The sequence below is a fragment of the Aptenodytes forsteri genome, unplaced genomic scaffold (genome assembly GCF_000699145.1).
Source record: "Aptenodytes forsteri isolate BGI_AS27 unplaced genomic scaffold, ASM69914v1 Scaffold199, whole genome shotgun sequence".
Lineage (NCBI taxonomy): Eukaryota > Metazoa > Chordata > Aves > Sphenisciformes > Spheniscidae > Aptenodytes > Aptenodytes forsteri.
In genome coordinates this window covers 958,669-965,806 of record NW_008795921.1, presented here as the reverse complement: position 1 = coordinate 965,806, position 7,138 = coordinate 958,669, and the positions used below count along the sequence as shown (strand labels likewise).

Sequence of the window (7,138 nt, the reverse complement as noted above, 5' to 3'; positions counted from 1 at the left end):
ACAGAAAGGTTCCGTTTTGTCAAAGCAGCTTTTCAGTGGAAAAAATATTCTGTAGGAAAATGTTTGACTGGTGCTAGTCCTCAAGACTTGTTGATCAGAAAAACTTTAAGTGCTTAAATCTTACATAACCACTGCATAATGCATGATTTAAAGAAGATAAGATTTTACAATTTTTTAAGACTGACAGAATGAACTGCAGAGATAATAAGCTTATCCTGAAAATGATAATTCTATTAACATACTGTATGCCAGTAATGTCTTTCCTTTGCTATTTTAGATGCGTATTTCTGGCCAGTCGGAAAGAATGGCTCTATTGCTTTCATTTCTGCTAGCTTATGGTATGGGTTAATGTTTCAAAAAGAAGCCTTAGCGGCTCCATTTTTGCCCATATGAATTTACATGGAAAACTTCATTTGGGGCATTTTTTTGTGCTTTAACTGTGCTTTGACAGCTATCTACCACAGCTTCAGCTGCAGCAGGCTGTATCCAGATAACTGCTGGAAGGACGATGCCCATTGTTTGTATGGATGCAGAACACAGGCAAAGGTACTCGAAATGATAGGTATTGAAGAAAAGCAGGTACTTACATGAATGCCCATTTGAGATGAAGTTCTCAAATACGTCCATTTTCTTACCCGGATATTGATTGCTATTCCCTGCTTAGTTATTGGACTTGGGTAAAGTACATGGGGAAGGACAGAAAGGCTGTTGCACAAAATGTTTTCTAACTGGGGAGGCTTGTGAAAGGCATCAAGAAAAGGCTGTATGAAGGCAGGAGAAGGAAAGATACAAGCATAGCAGGTGACATAAGGTAGGGTAATGCGTTCAGTTCCTTTTTTTTTGCTTTAGTTTTTCCCAAAAGGTTAACTGTGAGCAGATACTTAATGTAATGGATTGTAACATAGGGATACAAGTTTACACTAGAAAAAGAAAAGGTCATGACAAAGAATATTTATATTCAAGTAAATTGGAGGCATTTTAGCTGGCTAGTCCCAAAGGAGCCCTCCCACGGGTACTTAGGGAGGAACTGCAGCAGACTCTGACCCACCTGCAAGCACCCCCCAGACATCCTGGCAAAGGGGAGTCCAGAGGGCAGGTGAATGACGTTGTACAGATCTCTAAGAAGGAGAAAAAGGAGGACCTAGTGAATAAAGTAGTCTACAGGCCCACACAGAGAATAATTTGGTGATATATGCCAGCTATTATGGATTAGTCAAGAACAAGTCGTGTTAAACCATCTATTTGGCTGATTATGGGGAAGTAAAAGTTGTGATATATCTTGACCTGAGCATGACTTTTGGCACTGTCTTGTGTAAGCAAGTTAGGGAAATATGATCCAGATGAAATGATGATGAGTTGGGTGAATAATTACATTAAAATTGCTCTAGAAACTGTTAAGAATGATTCCATCTTAAATTAGCAGCACATTTTAAGTGGAGTTCTGCAGAGGTTTGTCTGTTTTACTTGCTTTATACATTAATGACTTAGAGGATGGAATATGACAAATGCTTTTAATCTTTTCAAATGAAACAAAATTGGTTAGAATTGAAAGCACTTTGACGGGCAGGATTTTAATTCAAAATAATCTAGATATATTGGAGAAGTGATACAAAATCAACAAGATGGAGTTCAACCAAGGCAAGAGCAAAGAACTGTGGCTAGGAAAGAAAAATGTAAAAAGACATCTATAAAATGAGAAATATCTGCCAGTGCAGCTGTACTGTGAAAAAGCATTTGAGAGTTGGAGTGGAGTACAAGCTGGATCCTTTCTGGGGATGTATTAGCAAAAGAGTAATGTGCAAAGCACATGGAAATAAATGTATGTTTCTCCACAGCGCTGGTGAGACCTCAGTTGGAGTGCTGGTACCAATCTGTAAAGTAGAATGAGAATACGTAGGAGACATACAGAAATTAGGAACAAGAACAATAAAAACTTTGGATTGTATAAGAAAAGCCTGAAGGAATTGTCCTTGTTCTAGAAAAGACAGTCAGTGAGCAGACACGACAATAATTTCCAGTGTTCAAACTGATTGATACAACTAGAGTGGTGATCATTCTTCTCTGTAACTGGGTGGTAGGATAGGAACTAATCAGCTTAACTAGCAAAAAAGTGGTTCAGAGTGAACTGGAAGAGACCACTTTGGGAATTTGTTGGATCATTGTCTTTGGATAGTATTACAGATAGTTCAGGCCAGTGCCTATTAGAGAGGTTTTCCTGGTGATTAGTTATACCTATGCAGGATCAGAGGAAGGTGTTGAGTAATGTGACTTAGAGAGCATCACTCAACCCCCTTTTTGAATGATTTTGTTGATTAGCATTACCTCATGGGGATACTCTGTTGAGAAGAAGATTTTTAAAGATATGTTAACAGCCTTCTTATCACACAAGGACTGATGGACTGAGCAGGAGAAGGTGCCTGCAGGTGAAGACCTTGGTGCATAATGTCGCAATATACCTGCTGTTTGGAACGGATGGCTGCACAAAGACATCAGTGTGCACTATTCTTGTCTGTCTGTCTCAAAACTGGCACAATCTCTAAGAAAGCAATTGCTTTGACTATGCAAATTCTATACTTTAACTGGGACAGTTTTCTTGCTCGGGTTTTGAATTAAGTGACTAGAATTGGGCTGTGTAGAAGGAAGCAATTTTTTATCACAGGAAGTAATCCTTGCGAATCTCCTCAGCTAAAGGTAATCAAAAGTTCCATCAGCAAACTGGCATTGTCAGTTGCTAGCAGGTATACGTGCAAGGAGAAATATATTCTTTACCTGGTATGCCTTTACATCCTGTGCTGAACTGCGTCACCTCCTACCTTTTGCATCTGTGAAAATGTGGAACAGTTTTCTTTTCCTTTGGCGAGGCTTCCTTACCAGAGAGGTAGTGCCAAATACGTAGGGGTACCCCAGATACCTAATAATCAGGGTAGCAAGTAATAGTTCACAGGTAATAGTGGCAGACAGTTGGTTTTAAAGTTGTCAAAGCCTGAGGCTAGTATTTGATAATAGTGACTTACCTGAAACTGCAGTCCTGCCTTGCGTTAAGCCTGATGCAGTGGTCTTTGCTGCCTGGGAGTGGGACAAACTCTTGCCCAAAACGACGCCAGAACTCGGGCTCATTAACCTTGAGATCAAGCCACAGTTCAGTACCCTGGGGTATAACTGCGTTACACGTTGGGTCAGAGATGTCTTTTGAATGTTCTTGGCAGGCAGCAGAGGAAATCAGTTCTGAGGCTGAAGAGTTGCAAGATCATAAATCTGAGATGTCGTAACATTGTTGTCTGCAAGGTAAAAGTGAATAGAAGTGAGTTCTCTTACAATTCCTTTTCTTTGAGATAGTCTGTGAATAGCCATAAAATCTCTTAGCATGTGTCCTGGATTTATGTGCAGAGAATATGAACTTGTCCTGTTTCAGCTTGTACTGTATTTTGTTTGAGGGTAGGAGGAGATTTAGCCAGCCATGTCAATGGGTATTCCCTTTGATCCTTGTCATCATAGGGTGTTTTCTGTACTAAGGTTTCTGTACTATGATCTGCTGGTGAAAACTTTGTACCCTTTTCTGCTATACAGGACTAGGACTGAGTGGCTGAATGTTGGCTTGGTACGTTTTAATTAACAGACCATTTCTGAGGGAAAAGTTTGTGTAAATTTTATATGTGAAAATGTCTTACAATAAAGTCACTTTCAGGGCTAGACCTGTACTTTTTCACACCGGCCATAGGTCTCTCTCCAGACCAATAAACTAAGAGTTCAGTTTAATGTCCACTGATAAAAGTAGAAAGAGTCCTTTTGCCAATACTGAGACTTTGGCTTGGGTCCTTGACAGGGTATTTTCTAAGCATAGAAAATTATCACTTGATTATTTACTCTTTTCTGTATCATGAATCAATGTGATGGACAAGCTGCTGTGTGAATACATATTACAGAAATATTGAATGCACGTGAGCTCAGAGAGTACAGCAAAACAAAGACAGACATGAAGGCATACTGAAAAAATATTGCTTCTTACTTTAATGTAGATTTTTATGGGTTTATGTTGAACAACAACAGTTATATGCTATTTCCAACTTCTGGAACATGTAGAGAATCCATCTGTAACTGAACTCCAGTAAATGCTTTGTTTAGACAGTGTCTAAATCACCAGGTAAAGCATCAGATAAAAATGCTTTTCCAAGGACCAGCTTAAAATCATCTATACTGTCTGTATTCCTTGATGCTTTGGTTTCAGACAAAACTTTTTAGTGCAGATTTGCCTTTAGATTGTGAGGACACACAAGTTTACTATAAATTTTCCAGCTTCTGCTGAATGAGAAATCCTGTGATCTCATAGAAAACCATGTAATCTGTGCAGCAGGCTCTGTGAGACCGCCTTGAAGTTCTTGCTTGCACTTGCACTAAGGTCAAAGATATTATTTGAAATTAGAAGATTCTATCCAGGAAAACTCTTCAGCATATGCAGAAACATATCCCTACTCAGGAGAGTACTGAAGAGTGTACTTTACGTTAAGTAGATCTATTGGCAATGCCTACTTCAGTGGGACATCAGGTTATGCTTGACGTTAAGGAAATGACATGAGCATGTGTTCAATAGGTATGTTTTGATGGGGGATTTATGGAAGGACTTCAGGATTTGGTTTCATGTGAAGCTTGTCATTTTGGGAGAGCTGGGAAGAGCCTCTCTTCTTTTTAAACACATTTGCAAACATGGAAGCCCAGGCCCATCCTGTTGAGCCTAAGGCACCTTATTGAGGGCTAAAGCAGGAGGCTGGTCCCCCTGGGGACCTTCCTAGTCAGCGGTGGTGACATCCATTCAAAAGCTGACTCCCCCTTCAAAGGGTCTAACTCTCACAAAGTTGGGTGGCTGAATCTCACCCTTTGTAGCAGAAGTCAAATCACACCTACTGAACTGATCAAGCCCTGTGCTGGTATAAAGGACAGCACAACATGGCAGATCCTCACTGAAGAACCTTCAATCGAGAAAATAAAATATCTGCCACCTCTTACAGCCCACAGTGTTGCCATGTCCCAGGGCTGAGATGTTAAGAAGCAACAGCAATAAAGTCCCAGGAGGTTTACAATCATATGAATGTGCTTGATAACAAAGCCTGGGAGTTAATGGAAAGGCTGGAAACCAGATGTTCATTATTTTTTGGAAAATCTCATGCTTCTCAAACCAAGCTCCCAACTTCATAGGAAATGGCTCATGAATTTGACTTCCTCAAGGCTGGTTTATGGGCTGATTGTTTTTCAGTGCCAGTGACCTGATTACGAGCTTTTAGCAATAAGCCAGAAGATGGCACTAAATACAATGAACCTAGAACGCTTCTAGGCTACATTATGTTTGCATGGTCCCTTGCCTACACATGTCAGTTGGCCAACATCCCCACAAGCCATGTTGCTGTATTAGTATGGTACTAAGCCCAATTTGAAAGGCACAGTCTCTCAGTAGGGCCTACTAGTCTGGGCTCTGTGCCTTTGCTAAGTGTAGCTGTACAGCTTCTAGACAGCTTGGAGTGCAAGCAGCATTCATCTGAGCATGGGCATAGCCTACCAAGACCATAGCAACTGAAAAGTCCATAGGGCTGGATCCTAATGCTCTGGAATAGGGGTGGACAGGTCAGCTGCTGTACCTACACAATGTGATGTAGAGCATGAGAGCATGAGAGTCCCTTTTAACTCTCCTCCCTCTGTAAATCCACACCTGTGGACCTCTGTGAAATAACAGCAGGATTGTCACAAAGTCCTGGAGACTTAATGGGGGTGTCTCAGGTTACAAATTTTTAGGATAAAGCACTTCTAAGCTTCTGAAATGTCTTGCTTCATTCTAGAAACAGAAATCTGACATTTCTCACAGTCCTGTACAAGAATATGGAGAATAAAGCATCTACAAAATAGTTTAGCAAGGAAATAAGAAAGGTATCAACAGTAGACAGAGGAAAGAAGAAACAACTCTATGAGAAGTGGCAGGAGTTTCTCACTCCTGCTAACCGTATAAACCCCCAGTCCACATGAAAATTACTGGGCAGGTGACAAAGGGATTTGTCCTGACAGCCTGCAAAGTTGATGGCTGGTGTTTGAACCCAGCTGAGTGGAAGGAGTGAAACTGCAGTCATTAGAAGGAAATTAACAGATTTGGATGAAACAAACAGGTGCTGACAAATATTGCCACATCTCATTTTGGTTTGTGCACTGATGCTTTGAGGTGTCTACTACTGAGTCACAAAGTAGAATCACTTTCCTAGCGAAACTTTCTCACTTTTGGTGTTTAGGCTGTTTCATTAATAGTGCAACAGATAATGACACTATTGTCTGAGCTGTCAGGATTTGGGCATTAGAGAAACTGGAGAAAGCATTCTGTAAATTATTTTTTCTATTTTCCCCCCCTCAGTTGAAATATTAGTAATTTCCAATAACCTTTAGCAAATACTTACTCAGCATCTCTTAACTGTTTATTTGTAGGGTTGTAAATACCTACATCTCCATTTGCAGTGTTTCAGCTCTCTACCTCATCTTTGAAAAATCTGCTAAGGCAACTTTGAAATATATCCTTCAAAATATATTTGGAATGTCTTTTACTTTCAGTTTTACCTTCATTCTCTTTTCTATGTCTTTTCCCTCCTTTTAAAAAATAATAATTTCCCTACTCTTCCAGCTTGTGGATTGATTTGTTTTTCTTCAGAAACTGGCTGAGGGTTGTATAATGAAGCTAAAATGAATTCGTTTCAAACCCTTCCATCATTCTCACTTCCCTTTGGAATCTTATAACTGTTGTGTTCACTTCTAGAGCATCTGAATCTAAGATGGAAGAAGGTTTCCAAACAATAATCCATCTAAATGTGTCCTGCTCCATAATTTCTGTGTTTGTGCTTGTCTCTGTCTCATACAGTTTACACAAGGGACAACTGGGTAATGTATCTGGAAGCAGAAGATAGTACCTCTTCAGAAGGGACAGGCGAGGAAGGAGAGGCGGTGGGGTGGCCCTGTATGTTAGGGAGTGTTTTGATTGTATAGAGCTCAACGATTGTGATGATGGTACGGTTGAGTGTCTATGGGTAAGGATGAGGGGGAAGGCCAACGAGGCAGATATCCTGCTGGGAGTCTGTTATAGACCACCCAACCAGGATGAAGGGGCGGATGAAGC

At 40.4% G+C, this 7,138-nt stretch overlaps 1 long non-coding RNA gene across 2 annotated transcripts in view; it reads right to left on the bottom strand.

Annotated features, from left to right (window-relative positions):
• Nucleotides 1-1,501: 1,501 nt before the first annotated feature.
• LOC103903659 overlaps nucleotides 1,502-7,138 on the bottom strand; it is a 22,458-nt gene continuing 16,821 nt past the window's right edge. For both annotated transcript variants that reach the window (XR_657860.1, XR_657859.1), the window contains 3 exons: nucleotides 3,015-3,278; nucleotides 2,770-2,822; nucleotides 1,502-1,871 (listed from right to left, as the gene is read on the bottom strand). This is a non-coding gene — a long non-coding RNA (uncharacterized LOC103903659). The remainder of the gene's footprint in view (nucleotides 1,872-2,769; nucleotides 2,823-3,014; nucleotides 3,279-7,138) is intronic.